The sequence below is a fragment of the Molossus molossus genome, unplaced genomic scaffold, assembly GCF_014108415.1.
Source record: "Molossus molossus isolate mMolMol1 unplaced genomic scaffold, mMolMol1.p scaffold_m16_p_10, whole genome shotgun sequence".
Taxonomy (NCBI): Eukaryota; Metazoa; Chordata; class Mammalia; order Chiroptera; family Molossidae; genus Molossus; species Molossus molossus.
Genome location: NW_023425345.1, coordinates 19,185,355 through 19,201,896, shown reverse-complemented (window position 1 = coordinate 19,201,896; position 16,542 = coordinate 19,185,355). Strand labels below are relative to the sequence as shown.

Sequence of the window (16,542 nt, the reverse complement as noted above, 5' to 3'; positions counted from 1 at the left end):
GGGACAAACTGCAACCGAGGTACGTGCCCTTAGCGGGAACCGAACCCAGGACTCTCTGGTCTGCGGGCTGACGCTCTAACCGCTGAGCCAAACTGGCCAGGGCCTGACTGGTCCTTTTTTATGCTCTTGAGGCCCTCACTGAGTTCATTGAGCATCCTTATAAGCAGTATTTTGAACTCAGCATCTGTTAGGTTGCTTATCTTCATTTCACTTAGTTCTTTTCTTGGGGTTTTGTTCTGTTCTTTCATTTGGGACCTGTTTCTTTGTCTCCTCATTTTGGCTGCGTCTCTGTGTATTACTTAACAAACCGTATGGGGCTAGCTGAGACCAGATGCTGCTTGTTTGAAAGAATTTAGGAAAAACCTGAAGCAGGATCCAAGACAGGCCAATCCTATGGTTAAGCAAGTGGCAACAGCTTGGGTGGGCCTGAAAGTTGGGTGGGGCAGGGCCTCAGGGAGTCACCAGGGCGGGGCTACCAGTGTGAGCCAGGTTGCTGGAGTCCCAGATATGGAGACTGTCTGCCGCCCCAGGGAAGGCTCACCCAAGGAACAAAGGCCTCTGACAGCACATTTGTCCCGGAGAAAGCCCCCTCTCCAGCCCTCGCTCCAGTGCCAAACAACTCAGTTCTTCCCTGTATGTCTCTGGTGCCCCTCGAGCTGCCTCCCCTCCAAGCTTAGAAGGAGTCCGATAAGTTCGTGCGCGGGCCCTTTAAGGAGTTGCCTGGGGCTCCAGCCACTTTAGCTTCCCTGAGCTTCAGTTCCTGCTGGTTTTTCCAGCCAGAAGTTATGGGGATTCTCTTCCTGGCACTGGAACCCTGAGCGGGGCACCTGGTGTGGGACGGGGACCCCTCAGTCCCCAGGAAGGACCTTCCCAGCCGAGGTATCCTCCTGATTTTTATCCGCCACATGTGGGTGTGGGACCAGCCCGTCTCACCGCCGTCTCGCTGCCACCCCCCGTGCCTCCGCCCCTCCGACCAGTCTGGATGTGGTTGCTTCTTTAATTCAGTAGTTGTAGGACTTCCATTCAGCTTGATTTCAGGCGGTTTTGAATGATGGTTGTTCTGTAGTTTAGTTGTAACTTGGATGTGGTTGTGGGAGGACGCGATACTGCGTTTACCTACCCGCCATCTTGACCGGAAGTCCATGTAGCGTCTTTTTAGCAACTATAAAGTTTCCTTTCTTTTGTCTATTTGCATGAAAATGCTAAAATGCCCAGGAAGGAAATTTATATAAATTAACCATTAAACATTTATGAAATTGTCTCTTTTTTTCCTTAAAAATCAATGATAGTAATAAAGGATGACTTAAACATTTAACTTATTTGCTTATGCCCTAATATTTTGTCAAATTAAGGCAAAATCTGGTTTTGACATTATCATTGGTCAGTCACAAAAATAAACTGTGCAGAAGAATTATAATTTTGACTAGTCTCATTTGAATAAATTACCCCCTTATTGTTTTGTTTAAGACTGATCTACATGTAATGAAGATTAGGATTATCCTTACAAGAAAGCTTTTTTTTTTTTTAATCCTCATCCAAGGACATTTTTCCATTTTTTGTACAGACAGAATGGGAGGGAGAGAGAGGAAGAGAGAGAGGGGGAAACATCGATGTGAAAGGGACACATCGAGTGGCTGCCACCCGCACGACCAACCAGGGCCAGGGACAAACTGCAACCGAGGTACGTGCCCTTAGCGGGAACCGAACCTGGGTCTCTCCGGACCGCAGGCGGATGCTCTAACCGCTGAGCCAAACCGGCCAGGGCCTTACAAGAAAGCTTTATAGGTCTTAACAAAGTGCCTTACTATGTTGATTTGATGGGATGCCAGGAAAGACCAAACTTTCTTGGCTCATTTTTGAGGGTCAGAAATGCCCATATTATTAAACAATTTAAGGACCCTGAGGAGGTTAAAATGCAAATTTGGGAGGCTAATTTGTTAAATTCTTATCAGATCTAATATCTTATTGCAAATTGATGAATTAGATACGTTTATTCTAATTAGCTGCAGATTCATGTTGTTGTGAGAATTATGTGAAAGCTTTTGTAGGCTATGAAGCACTACATGAATTCAAGGTAAATTTTAAGACCAAAAAGGGGGATAAATGACATTTCTACTTAATTTACAACTTACATGGATACCAGTAAAAATCAGATATAAGTTGCAGTGTAACTATTAGCTGCTTTTTTGTAAGCGAGCTAACAAATGTATAAATGATAATAGTTCCCAATAAACGTTAGATGCTATTATTGAATTTTATCCTATCTTGTGTGGGTACTTTATTGCTAGGCTTTCTTATCCATATCTCCGTTCCTTTCTTTTTTCACTGGCCTCTTACTCTCTGCAGTTTTCTACATCTTGAAAGAAATTGCTTCACCTATTGCTTCCTGTCTCAACCACTTCTCTTCTCCTTTACATCACCAATGAGAAGCTTGTATTCGTAGATCTCAATGGCATAGAAATAATCTAGTTGGCATGAAACCATGTTTCATCACAATCACTAAATATTAATTATCTTTCAATCTACGCATCAACTTTGAGATATGGCTTGACTCCCCTTACCCACTTTAGTTACCAATTTTTTCATATGTTTTTCTTGATTTTAGAGAAAGAGGAAGGGAGAGGGAGAGGGAGATAGAAACATCTCAACTGGTTACCTCCTGCACACTCCCCCCTGGGGATGGAGCCGAAACCCCTGGGGACCTTTTGGTGCATGGGGTGATGTTCAATCCACTGAGCCACACTGGCCAGGCAACTTACCAGTTTTTAATTCATCATCAGTGTATTTTGTAGAAATCATTATAGTGACCCATATCCTCAATAGTTTTATATATTGTCAACCACTAATGGAACGTCTTTTGTGTTTGTTAGAACCATGGCAACAAGATGGTCTCAGTAGTAGTATTGTTGTAAATCCTGAAACTTAGAAACATAAGTCCTTCTCCAATTTTTAAAAAAATCATCAATCATCATAACTGGTGATTGGCAGATACAAAATGTTGAAAACCCCTGGTTTATACCTGCCATCTTTATTTTCATTTGTTTTTTTTTCTTTGCCATCTACCATCAGGTTTCCCCTGCCTTACTGCTTTGAACATATTATCAAAACAAAGTAACTAACAATTCCTTTATTGTTAAATTGAAGTCTTTGATCTCCCTTCACCATTTGCTAAAGCTGATCACTCTTTCTTTCTTAAAATTCTGGCTTAGTTTTTATTCTAAGAACTATACATGATCTCCTATGCGCTAGGACAAAATGAGAGTATGGCTGATGCTGCTCCTGCTAATGCTATTACTGCTTTTACTTGGTAGTTAGCTTGTATTCACTGCTTACTGTGTTTATCACAACTATCCTAAGGAAGTTGGTATTATTATCCTCATTTTACAGTTGAGGAGAAAACATGTTCAGAATTTAATCAACTTGCTCAAATTCAGACATCAGAACAAAATCTGCTTTGGCAAGTGTTAGATTTAGCAATGGAAAGGAAGACCTTTTCCCAGCTGGATCATAGCATGCTCTATTGCCTATATTTAGATGAAGCAGAGCTTATTTATTTTATTTTATTTATCTATAGTTTGTGGGTTTACTGGGCTTCATTTGTTTTTTTTTGTTTTTAATCTTCATCTGAGGATATTTTTCTATTTATCTTCAGATAGAGTGGGAGGGAGAGAGAGAGAAACATCGATGTGAGAGGGACACATTGACTGGTTGCCTCTTACATGACCCCAACCAGGGCCAGGGACGAACCACAACAGAGATAATGCCCTTGGCCTGAATTGAACCTGTAACTCATTGGTCCGAGGGCCCACACACTACTGCTGAGCCAAACCGGCCAGGGCTGGACTTCATCTGTGAAATGGTACTTCAAGTAGTTTTCTGTCCAGGCTGTCCATCCACAATTTTGTCTATCCCCCGTTGAATCAATTTCACCAAGACTGGAGAAGGTCACCAAGACAAGACAAGTTATGATGAGTCACTGATATCTTCTTCTTTTGAAGTTAACTGGCTTCTGTAGGAATGGGAATAAATGTAATTTTTAAAAAATTCTCACCTGAGGACATTTTTCTGTTTTTTTGTTCAGACAGAGTGGGAGGGAGAGAGAGGAAGAGAGAGAGAGAGAGAGAGAGAGAGAAAAACATCAACGTGAAAGGGACACATCAAGTGGCTGCCATCCTTACGACCAACCAGGGCTGGGGACAAACTGCAACCGAGGTACGTGCCCTTAGTGAGAACCGAACTCGGGCCTCTCTGGACTGCAGGCCGACACTCTAACCACTGAGCAAAACCAGCCAGGGCAATAAATGCAATTTTGGATTCAGTTAGGCTAGACAATGCTTTAACTACATACAGTAAGTCGCAAAGTATAGTTATCAGAATTCAATGGATGACAACATAGATTTTATTTTTATTTTTCATCGTTATTGTTGAAAGTATTACATATATTCCCCCTTGATCCCCCATTGACCCCCTCCACCCCACTCCCACCCCCACAACATATTTTAAATTAAGATTATAAATTAAGATATATAGTTTACTTTAAGTTTTGACTGAGTAGATTTTGTTGAGGCCATGGTAGTGATACAGTAAAATTTAGTTATATATATTAGTTACATTTTTTTTTTTCTCAAGTAAATGCATAACAACAGTGTAATCTAGCTACAAAAAGATTTCCTTAAGGTTTTTGTGGGCATGTCAGTGTTAACAATTGGGAGTTGAGTGTTTTAGATTACATCTGAAATTAATGATTTAAATACAAAAATAAATGATTTTCATGGTTGTCAGCTTTTTTAAAAATTATTTTTTATTAATTTGTTTTTGTTATAGATGTTTCTCCTTTTTCCCCTATTGTCACCCTCCTCCCCATCCCCCCCACGCCAGCTATGGTTGTCAGCTTTAATTAATGTAATATTAAACTTCTCAAGTATATTACACCATACTTTTGTTTTTTAACTAACAGATCTGAAAAATAATAAAGACACAGTATCCATTTTACAAACACATTAAATGTATAGTCCCAGATTTTTCTCATTTAACATACCTTTTACCTTTTTCAGAGGCATTTGGCTTTATTCCCTTAGCAGGTTTTGTCACTAAATCTTTTACCTATCTGCCCAAATCCCTTCAATCATTTGATTAACAAGTCTGATGAAGGGAAGAGAGAATTATGAGTTATCCCAGATATACTAAGGACATCATTTTAATATAAATAGAATGGGGAGCCCAGCTGGTGTGGCTCACTGGTTGAGCGTCTACCCATGCACCAAGAGGTCACCAGTTTGATTCCCGGTCAGGGCACATGCCCAGGTTGTGGGCCCGATCCCCATTGGGGGGGTATGCAGGAGGCAGCCAAACAATGTTCTCTCTCATCAATGTTTCTATCTCTCTCTCCTTCTCCCTCTCTCTTCCTCTCTTTATAAAATCAATAAAGAAAAAAATAGAGAATGGGCAAAGTAGGAATTATGCAGAGCATTTTACACCTCTCAAAGGATTTTCATATTTATTCTTTTTCTTCATACTTAGAGTTATAAGGCTGAAGAAATTAAGGTTTTAAGTTAACTGACTTGTCTGAAGCCACACAGCAATCATCAGGCCTGGGATTGGAAAACAAGTCTTATAACCAGCTGTTGTTCTTTTTTTTTTTTTTGAATCCTCATCCGAGGACATTTTTCCATTTTTTGTACAGACAGTGTGGGAGGGAGAGAGAGGGAAACATCGATGTGAAAGGGACACATCGAGTGGCTGCCACCCGCACGACCAACCAGGACCGGGGACAAACTGCAACTGAGGTACATGCCCTTAGCGGGAACCAAACCCGGGTCTCTCCGGACCGCAGGTGGACGCTCTAACCGCTGAGCCAAACTGGCCAGGGCCCAGCTGTTGTTCTTTACAGTATGTGTACTTTATAGATACCATTCTTCTTTTACAGTGTACTTTATAAATACCATCAAAATGATTTCTTTTGAGGAATAGTTATTAAAATCTTCCCCCTTCAACTTATCTACTTGTGAAAAAAAAAATTTAAACCTGACTGCCTAAATCAGACGAAATAGTGTGTCATAACCCTTCATTTAAAAAGAAAATTATTTATTCATACCCCTATCTTTTATAGAGGAAGAAACTGAAGCTTGTATTAGTTAAATGACTTGTCTAAACAAATTACTGTCAGAAGCAGGGCTGTAGAGCTATATGTCTTTTAGCTTCAACCAAGTCACTGATCTTTTTTCATTATTATATTACTTACCAAATTGTATGGTCAGTCTTACCTATCATCACAATAGCTCCTTGAAGGCAATAATGATGTCTTCACTATCTCTAATCTATCCCTTGTTTGTAATGATGAAGGTGATGAACATGGCCCATGGTGCCATACTAATAACCTCAAAATCAGACATGTGGACTTACAATCCCCTTTAACACCACTTGTCTGGATTCAGTTCTAGACTGCCAAAGACAGCTGAGGGAGCTTTACTAACCCTGGACTTTAGAACCAAACACAACTGATGTTAAATCACAGCAATGAAGTTTACTGTGTGATCTTAGGCAGATCATTTAAAATGTCTAAACTCAGTTACCTCATTTGCAGCCTAAAGCAGGAAGGGGGGCAGGTAATATTGCCTGTCTGACAAACTGGCATTTGATTAATGTTATTTGATTAATTAACTCATTAATTAATGCTTATAAAGTAGAAATGGAGTGCTTCTTTGCTTCTCATTGCATACTCAAATTTCACTGGTCCTTTAAACCATGTGTCCAGGCAGACTTCCCTATAAATCCTGTGATAGCTATGACTAAATAAAGGAATCTCTTAGTTATTGAAAACTCATTGCTCTTTTAAAAATTTATTTATTTATTTATTTATTCATTTGAGAGAGAGAGAGAGAGAGAGAACATTGATTTGTTTTTCCACTCATCTATGCACTCACCAGTTGATTCCTGTATGTGACCTGACTGGGGATCAAACCCTCAACCCTGGCACATTGGGATGATGCTCCAACCAATTGGGCTACCCAGCCAGGTCTTGCTGCTCTTTTTATTCCTAACCCTTAGTTCTATATCTGTTTTAATGAAAAGAATTGAAAAGGTATCATAATAACCTGAAGAAGCATCTAATAATTACAAACATAATGCACTTTGCTATGGAATAAAACACGTTTTTATACTCGGAAAACATTATTCTTCTGAAATATTTAATGTACATTTAAGAGAATTGAAGAAGTTTGAGTATTTTTGGAATATAAACTGTCTCTATATTGTGAAACCCTGCAATACTCCCACTACTGCATTTTAAGACATAAGTAGGAATTGTCTTTCATACTAAGAGGTGGGATTGAAAATAAAGACATAAAATAAGTTCACATTGGTGATTTTGTTACTTTTACTCTATATATATGCTTATGGGCTTGTGATCTATTGTTTATTCCCAATCACAGTTGGAATAGATTTCTACCAGTGGGAAAGAACTGGTGACTCATTCCTTAAAGAAAAGATCTAGTCATTGTTTCTGGAGAGATTAGAAACAAATTGGGGGAAGTTGCTTATAGGTAGAGTATGCCTCAATGTAAGGAAACCCTTTCATTACTAGGATAATGCAGGAGCACACTGATTTCATTTTGTTATTTGTTTAAGCCTCACTGGATTGTACATTTCCTTAGAGAAAGTACTATATCATTTACCTTTATTTTCTTCTTTCTATCCCCACCAGCCTGCTGACTGACACATTAGATAATCAATATGTTGAAATGAATCATCTATGAAATCAGATGTGCTCTAAAATAATGTAATTAGGCAGAAGTTGATGACTGTATCCCAAACACGCTATAATGGGTGACACCAAGGCCTCCAACATGGTGTAGTAGAAAGAATGCCTACTATGGGGCTTGAGTTCAAATCTAGACTCTGTCATTTATTACTTGTGTAGTCATGGGTAAGTCATTTTTCTCTGCCTTGGCTTGTGAATGAGATTGCCTACTAGCTCATCTACTCAAGTATATTGTAGTCCTCCTTACACCCCCTACATCATCAATTTTCCTCTCTACTGGATTATTACTAGTAGCATAGAAAATGTCATTTCTCCAATCTTAATACCTTCTCTGAATGCCTGCAACCAGTGTCTTACCCCTCTGTTCTCTTAATAGCAAATGTCCTTGAAAACGTTCTATACTTTCTCTGTTTAATTTTTTTCTTCCCATTCTCTTTTAAATGTATCCCAGTCACTTTCATCTCCATCATTCTATAGAAGCAGCTCTTGTAGAGCTTCCTGGTAACAGCAATTTCCACATAGTTAACTCTAGTGGTTGTTTCTTATAGTTTTTCATTAGCGACATCAACACAGTTGATGGCTTCCTCTTCCTGAAGATACTTTCTTCCCTTTGCCTCCCAATAATACCACATTCTTCTGGTCTTTCTCCTCCTTCACTGGTTGTTCCTTCTCAGGCTTGTTTGCGGAATCCTTCTCTTTTCCCCTTTTCCATTGGGCTCATTTACCAGGGTTCATTTCTTTGTTCGTATCTCTTTCTTATTCTCTTGGTGACTTCATCTATGCTCATGGTTTTAGATGCCATCTAAATGAAGACAATCCCCAAATTTTATCTCCAACCCAGATTTCTTCCCTTCACTTCTGACTCACATATCTGCCTATTCAACATCTCCACTTGGATATTGACTCTGTTAAACTTAAAATTTGCAAAACTGAGCTCAAATTCTTCAAATTTTTTAAATCTGCTCTATTATTTTCTCATTTAAGTAAATAGCATTTCTATCCTTATAGCAGTTGATGATTTCTAACTCTGACACCACTGCACCTGATTATAGAGTAGGGAGCAATTTCTTGACTATTCAGATTAAAGTTTCATTTGTCATCTGTTCAATATAAGGACAAAACAGAGAATTATATCTGTGAAGCTTTATGTGATTTGTACAGTTAAAAATCGTGGAAGGCAACTGTTGTGGGGAGAAGCTTCATCTGTGAACATCATGCCCCATAACAATCCTGGAAGGAATTCTGAAGGGCCAGGCTTGGAGCCTCACTGAGTCCGGAGCGCTGGAGCTTGGGTGTTGGCGAGAAAGGCAGAAGAGAGACTGTGGACTGTGTGAGGAGAGGGCACCTCCTGAGGGGCTTAGGGAAAGAGATATAATTTTGAAAGTGAGCAAATTCACATTAAGAAGCCAGGGATCACAGGGATATGTCCTTCCTAGGTAGATAATAAACTCCTGAAGAAACAGGATAATGAAGAATAGAAAGAGGAAAATATGGTTTTCAAGGTAGTATCCGTGGGAATAGCTCACCTTGAAAGGAAGTGCAATAGTCTCAGTCCACACTAGTCTTCATTCTACCAAACTACATATGATCCCCAACTAGGTAAAAATATGCAAGGAAAAATATTTGGAAGTATACCAAATAATTAAATATCCCTTTCTCTAATCTAGCATTAGGGGTGATTAATGTTTTTTTTTTTTTTTTTAACTCCTTGTAGTCATTTCCATATTTTACAATAAGCATATGTTATTTTCATAATAAAAATTTCATTTAATGATACTTCAAAAGGTCTACATTTAAAATCTGTCACCCATCTTGAGGGAGTGAGGCAGTGTGTTAACGGTTATTATTTCCTGAGCACTCACTCACATGCCTGGGGACTGTGCAAGCAGCTTTATAAGTATTTTGTCATTTAATCATCACACTAAGCTCATGAAATTATTTCCATTTAGAGATGAAGAGACTGTGGTACAGAGATCCAGTTACTTATTTTAGGTCATGTAGCTAACAGGTAGCAACACCAGGACCTGAATCTAGGAAGTGTGACCGCAGAGGTTTATATGCATGTTTCCACGATGGGACAATGCCCTGGTCTGTGCGCACATGAAGACAACTGCCTTGGCTCTACTTTAGGTGTGGTGTCTTCTGGTTTATTTTAACTTTTTTTTTATATATATCCTCACCCGAGGACATTTTTTTCCATTTTTTGTTCAGATAGAGTGAGAGGGAGAGAGAGAAAGAGAAACATCAATGTGAAAGGGACACATCGAGTGGTTGCCACCCACATGACCCAACCAGGGCTGGGGACAAACTGCAACTGAGGTACGTGCCCTTAGCGGGAACAGAACCCGGGTCTCTCCGGACCGCAGGCCGACGCTCTAACCGCTGAGTCTAGCCGGCCAGGGCTGGTTTATTTTAACTTTTTAAAAACTTAATGTAAATAGGCCTTCATGCTTCGATAAGAAATATTTTTGCTTCTCTTAGAATTCTTACGATTAGGCAAGTACCTCATAAAGAGTATAAACTGGTGGTTGAATGCAAATATACACTTAAAGGTTTGTTTTTGACCAAGCAGTCTGAGTCCTGTTACAAAATTCTTTCTGCCCTGGCTGGTTTAGCTCAGTGGTTGGAGCATTGCCCTGTGGACCAGAGAGTCCTGGGTTCAGTTCCCGCTAGGGGCACATACCAAAAAAACAAAAACAAAAATTCTTTCTTATGTCATTAATGTAGTTTTTGCTTTTTAAGCCACTGTCTTCTTTAGCTAGTTTTCTAGCTCCTGTGATTGTTTATGGGAATAATTGCAAAGAAATAGGGAACGTGGGACCTTTTTTTCTCTTCAGTTAGTGCAATCAGTGTAGGAAAGACACTTACCGGGAAGTTGAGCAAGAATAGTAATCTAGGTCAAGAGTGTAGTTTTGTAATATCTTCTTCTGTAACTCTTCAGCATAGAATTTTTAGGTTTGGAAGAGATCTTAAAAAGCCTGGGCCACTAGTTAATCTGGACATCCTTGAGTCCCCTTTTTACCCCCCTCCCATCTTCTTCCCCTGGCCTACCATCCTACCACTAGTAACAAGGAACTCACAGCTTCAGGAAGCAGACCTTCTGTTTTAGAACCACCGTTGGTAACTTGTCCTGATGTTGAGTGGGAATTATTCTCCTGGTAGCTTTTTTATTGACCCTATAGTGACTGAAAGAACAATTTCAATAGGTCTGAGACAAGTCTTAGTCTGTTGAGCATGATGGCAGAAGCGAGTCCTCAATATGCTTTATATCATTATTATGGATTTATTAATTACTGTTCTTTATATCATTTTATTTTTTTAAAGTGCTTTCTGTATAGTGCATTGTGTTTTGTCTTATCCTGTCATCTGAGAGTGAGAATGGGTTAGTTTGCACACACACACACACACACACACACCCCTAAATCCCTAATCCTTACAAGGTAGATCTTTTTTTTTTAAATTTTTTTATTAATTTGCTTTTGTTACAGATGTTTCTCCTTTCTCCCCCATTGACACCCTCCTCCCCATCTCCCCTGCCCCATCCTAGCTTTGTTGTCTATGTCCATTGGTCATGCATACATGCATATAAGTTCTGTGGTTTATCTCTTCCCCCCTAACCCCCCTCCTCTGAGGCTTATCAGTCTGTATCCCACCTGTATGTCTCTGGGTCAGTTTTGTTCATCAATTTATTTATTATATTCCACAAATAAGTGAGATTATGATACTTGTCTTTCTCTGCTTGGTATGTTTCACTTAGCATAATACTCTCCAGGTCCTTCCATGCCATCTCAAAAGATAAGAGATCTTTCTTTCTTACAGCTATATAGTACTCCATTGTATATACATACCAAACTTTTTTATCCATTCATCTACTGATGGACGCTTGGGCTGTGTCCAGATCTTAGCTATTGTAAATAGTGCTGCTATCAACATGGGGGGTACATATATTTTTTCTGATTGGTGTTTCAGGTTTCTTAGGATATATTCCTAGAAGTGGGATCACTGGGTCAAATGGCAGTTCAATTTTTAACTTTTTGAGGTAACACCATACTGTTTTCCACAGTGGCTACACCAGTCTGCATTCCCACCAGCAGTGTACTAGAGTCCCCTTTTCTCCACACCCTCGCCAACACTTGTTGTTTGATGATTTGTTGATGGCAGCCATTCTGACAGGTGTGAGGTGATACCTCATAGTCGTTTTAATTTGCATCTCTCTGATGATTAGTGACTTGAGAATTTCTTCACATGTCTGTTGGCCATTTGTATGTCCACAAGGTAGATCTTATTATTCCCATTTTACAGTGGAGGAAACTGAGATTAAATAACTTCAGAAATCACCCAACTAGCCCTGGCCAGTTTGGCTCAGCAGTTAGAGCGTCAGCCTGCGGTCCAGAGAGACCTGGGTTCGGATCCTGCTAAGGGCATGTACCTCGGTTGCAGTTTGTCCCCGGCCCAGTTGGGGTTGTGTGGGTGGCAGCCACTCGATGTGTCCCTTTTACATTGATGTTTCTCTCTCTTTCTCCCTCCCACTCTATCTGAACAAAAAATGGAAAAAATATCCTCAGGTGAGGATAAAAAACAAAACAAAACAAAAAAATCACCCAACTATAAAGTGGCTACACTGGCATTTAGAACCCTTAGAGTTCCCAAGGGATAAATGCCTGGACCTTATAAATTCTTGCACTTTTCACTGTATGTAACACCCTAAAAGTTGGATCAAGTGGCTGTTTGAGGTCACAGAACAGGTTTTGAACCTGGAATCAGTCTCACAGTCTCTCGCTTTTGTTTCTACTTATTTGTGTAGTATGCTGGATGTTATTGGCTTGAAAGTATAAATTTAGCTCATTTTTCCCACATGCTGGCAGACAGTGGTGGCTGTTTAATTTTTTAATTTAAAAAGAACTTATTAGTATCTTTAGGACTATATTTATGGCAAAACTGAACTATGCCTCTAGTTTGAAATGACACCACTCTAGGATTTCCAGTTTGTTTGCTTTTAAGACACAATATAAAACCCAATTCTTTCCTTAGCCTGACCAGTTCTGATGGAGCCCAGTGCTCAAAGGAGAGAATAAGGTCATTTCCCCAAAAGATTAGGAAGAGTACAAAGATACCTAGCACCATCTTCAAACGGACAGGATTTTTACTAGATGTTAATTAGTCAAATTTAATTGATAGATGGAAAAGGTTGGAAATAATGGTCACAGACAAAGGCCTTTATTTTTTAATACATTCTAAACTCCATATTCCCTGGAGATGGTTTAAGTACACATCAAAGCCCCAACCTTCAATCCCTAAAGGAACAGAAATAAATCGCAGTTCACCAAATTCTCTTTCCTTTCAGCCTTACCTGTCCACACTTAAGAACTTTCTGAATTCTCAGACTTCACACTGATGACAGTCTCCAGCTCATCCAAAGCTTTCCATTTTGGTCAGTTTAAATCCCTACGGGGCAACTGCCATCAGAAGGCTAGGTACTGTGAACTCACGCAGGGCTTGGGGGAGGGAGGGCTGGCTTATGGAGACTTCCTTCTCTAGGAGCTGGTCATTCAGCTTCAAACAAATCTGCATCACACTGGGGGCTTTTCTGTGTCAGTGATGCCCATTTGTCCCTGGAGCCTCGGTTTCAGGTCCTGGTGAGCCATTCTCATTCATCTCCCTTTTGTTCGAAGCCTGCATTCTGGTTCAACTGCCGGCAGTTGTCGTCTCTTCTGTACCATTTAGCTTGGCTGTGAATGGTGAGGCTTCCCTCGCCTTGCAGGTCAGGCATTCAGGCCCATTCTAAAGCACGGGGGCTCAAACATCGGTTCTGTGACCTATCTCTTACTGCTGAAATAATTGGAGTTGGCGTTTCTGAGTTCAAATGTTCTCCTTGAATTTTCTTTGGTTCAAGAAAGAGATCTGAAAAAGAGCAAAAGTAAAGAAATAAAGGCTCTTTCTCAGTGGTTCCAACTTTCTCATCTCTTAAACCTCTTTGAGGAACTTTCTGTCCTAAGAAAAATGCACACAATTTCACAGACCTTCAGATACCCCTGAATGTACCATCTTCAAATCAGGAACCCTGCCTGCTCTAGTGTCCTTCTGGAGGTATATGGAGTCTGAACTAGTTTGAAGGAATAAGTAGCCAGTGTGGCTTTTGAGAAGCAATAAGCTGATTTCCTCTCAATTTTTCATTATTTCCATAAGCACTTTAAGTCTCATATATTTAAAATTCTGGAAGCTCTGTGCATTATGGCATGGGGAAGACATAATTAATTTTCAGTTTGCTATCATATTTACTTAGAACAGCAACACCCTACACTGTTATTTTTCATAACCTTTTGTAGGGGAATTGAAGCTCTGAAATTACCCATCTGTTGCATGCGGCTGTAAAGTGACCTCTAGTGGACTTTCCTGGCAGTTTCCAGGAAATTCTGGAATAAGAAGCATTGCTTGATGGTGGAGGAATAAAATTAGATTAGTGATGCAGCCACCTAGTGTCCTGAAGTTTTGTTGAAGCATGGTCAGCTTCAGTGCCAAGGCTGGGACAGGTGAGGGAGGTAAATTTGGATGAGGCTCCTGGAACTAACTTTACTGTAGAGAAGGACCAAGGTTATGATGAGTGGATCAGGACCAACCCACTGGATTGATTTTAAGGGGAAAAAAATCTCTTTTAAATAATTAACAGTGAGAATACTTTGAAGTGTAGGCAAAGTGAGGGAGTAAGTATTCCACATTTTAAGTATTTTAAATTCTAGTTTGAGTGTTGGGATTTTTTTTTTGGTGGGAGGAAGAGAAGGGAGTAAACATTTTTAAAGTTCCAACTCAGGGCTAAATAGTCCTTTAATCTCTCAGTCTCTGTCTGTCTGACCCTTACCATGTACCTTTTATCTAGGCCTACTCAAGAAGCAAAATAAGGCAAGCTCTAAGCTCTAATCACAGTGATTGTCCAGGGTCCTCCCTGGCTCTTTTTCTGGCTTTAGGTCATGTTTCCTGCCCACTGGACCTACACTGACCTTGGTTACCTAGCTTGCTCCTTGGAATTATTTAAGAACTTTTACTTGGTCTGCTGGGGTGGCTCAGTGGATTGAGTGTCATCCCATGGACTGAGAGGTCCCACTTTGATTCCTGGTTAGGGCACATGCCTGGGTTTCGGCTCGATTCCCAATGCGGGGCATGCAGGAGGCAGCGGATCAATGTTGCTCTCTTACATCGATGTTTCTATCTCTCTCTCTCCCTTAAAAAATCAATAAAAACGTGTTAAAAAAAAAAAAAGAACTTTTACTTGGACTTACCTCTCAGCATGTGTCCACTCCTGGACCCTGGCAGTAGCTGGCCCACTCTCATGGTGGGAAATAGCTGGTTTGAACATTTGGTTTGGGCCTTTTGTTTAATAATATTCTCTACTGTCCTTGCCCCCTCTGACCTGGTATTAGTCTTGTAACTGAGCCTATTTCTCAGTCAGCACCTCTTGGTTTGGGTTGCGTGTTTAACACCTAGATCTCATCTAACTCTAAGGCTCAGGCTTCCTTAGTCAGGCCTGATCTTTCTGGAACCCTGCAATGATGGCATTTATATTTCGCCTTTAGGATGTGAAGATTGTAGATTAATAATGAAAACGTTTTCCCAAAGGAATAGAAAAACTCAATATCAATATTATTCTCTGGATTAGCATTTAAAGATACTCTAAAACCAAGTTCTATCATAGGTTTAAATTTGAATGCCTTTTCCTAATGTTTAATGCAAGAACATAGAGATTTATTCTTAATACATGCAGAACATTTGAAAAGTCTAAATAATGGGTTAAAAATAATAGGAAACAGAAGTTATATGTACATTTTCTGTCATGATAAATTATTACAAACATTTGTCTGCTTGTGTCAAAATTATTATCTCACTTGTCTTTCCAGCTGCAGTGAAAGCCCTCCAGAGAACCATGTTTACAGCTGTAGCCATTCGTGATCTTAACAATATGAATCAAGGATCCTATTTAGTGAATAACAGCTCAGAACACAAATGGCTATGAAGCTACACCCAAGAGGAGTTTGGAGGTTAGTGGATGTGAATAGTTTAATAAAAAATGACACTTCACAAAATACTTCAAGTCCAGCTGGTGGTAGAACAAATCCATCTGGGAATTAGGCTCATTGGGAGTTTAAAAACTCGGTTAGCCCTGGCCAGTTTGGCTCAGCAGTTGAGCGTTGGCCTGCGGACCAGAGAGTCCCGGGTTCAGTTCCCGTTAGGGGCATGTACCACAAAATAAATAAATAAATAGTTAGAAAAATAAAAACTGGGTTAGTTTAGGTTTGCTATGATTGAATGAATCTAAAGTGTAGGGTTCCATGTTCTAGCATAAAACAAATTAATTTTTGAAGTAGTAAATAACTCTACTTATAGAGTGAACTGAGACTATTCTTTTGAGTGCCAAGGTGATTTCTAATTTCCATAAAGAATGGAGACAGGGTCTTAAGAGTGGAGAAGCAAGAACTATCTTCTTATATTGAATATTTGAAATACATTTTGGCTTTTCCCATGGAAGCACTTTCTTCAGTGTGTTTTGCCATAAGGGGGTGCTCTGGGATAATAATTTTCTGCAAAGCAGCAGTCTTTTCTACTGTGCTACCTGAAAAGGTGCAACATTTAGATTTGTTCTACTTCCCAAACAGAGGTGTCAAATAAAAAAAGATTTATTTAAACTGTAAACTATTTAAACTGTAAACAACCAGTGTCTGACTCTGAAGGAAAAGATAAACATTGGAAAACATTCTGTGTAGACCCTTATTTTTTTTTGAGACGTTAGAATC

The 16,542-nt window shown here is 39.7% G+C and overlaps 1 long non-coding RNA gene across 1 annotated transcript; it reads left to right on the top strand.

Moving 5' to 3' along the window:
* The first annotated feature begins 13,209 nt into the window (after nucleotides 1–13,209).
* Nucleotides 13,210–15,781, top strand: LOC118623381. The gene is made up of 3 exons (XR_004958270.1): nucleotides 13,210–13,233; nucleotides 13,432–13,520; nucleotides 15,649–15,781. It is a non-coding gene; the product is annotated as an uncharacterized LOC118623381 (long non-coding RNA).
* The last annotated feature ends 761 nt before the right edge of the window (nucleotides 15,782–16,542 follow it).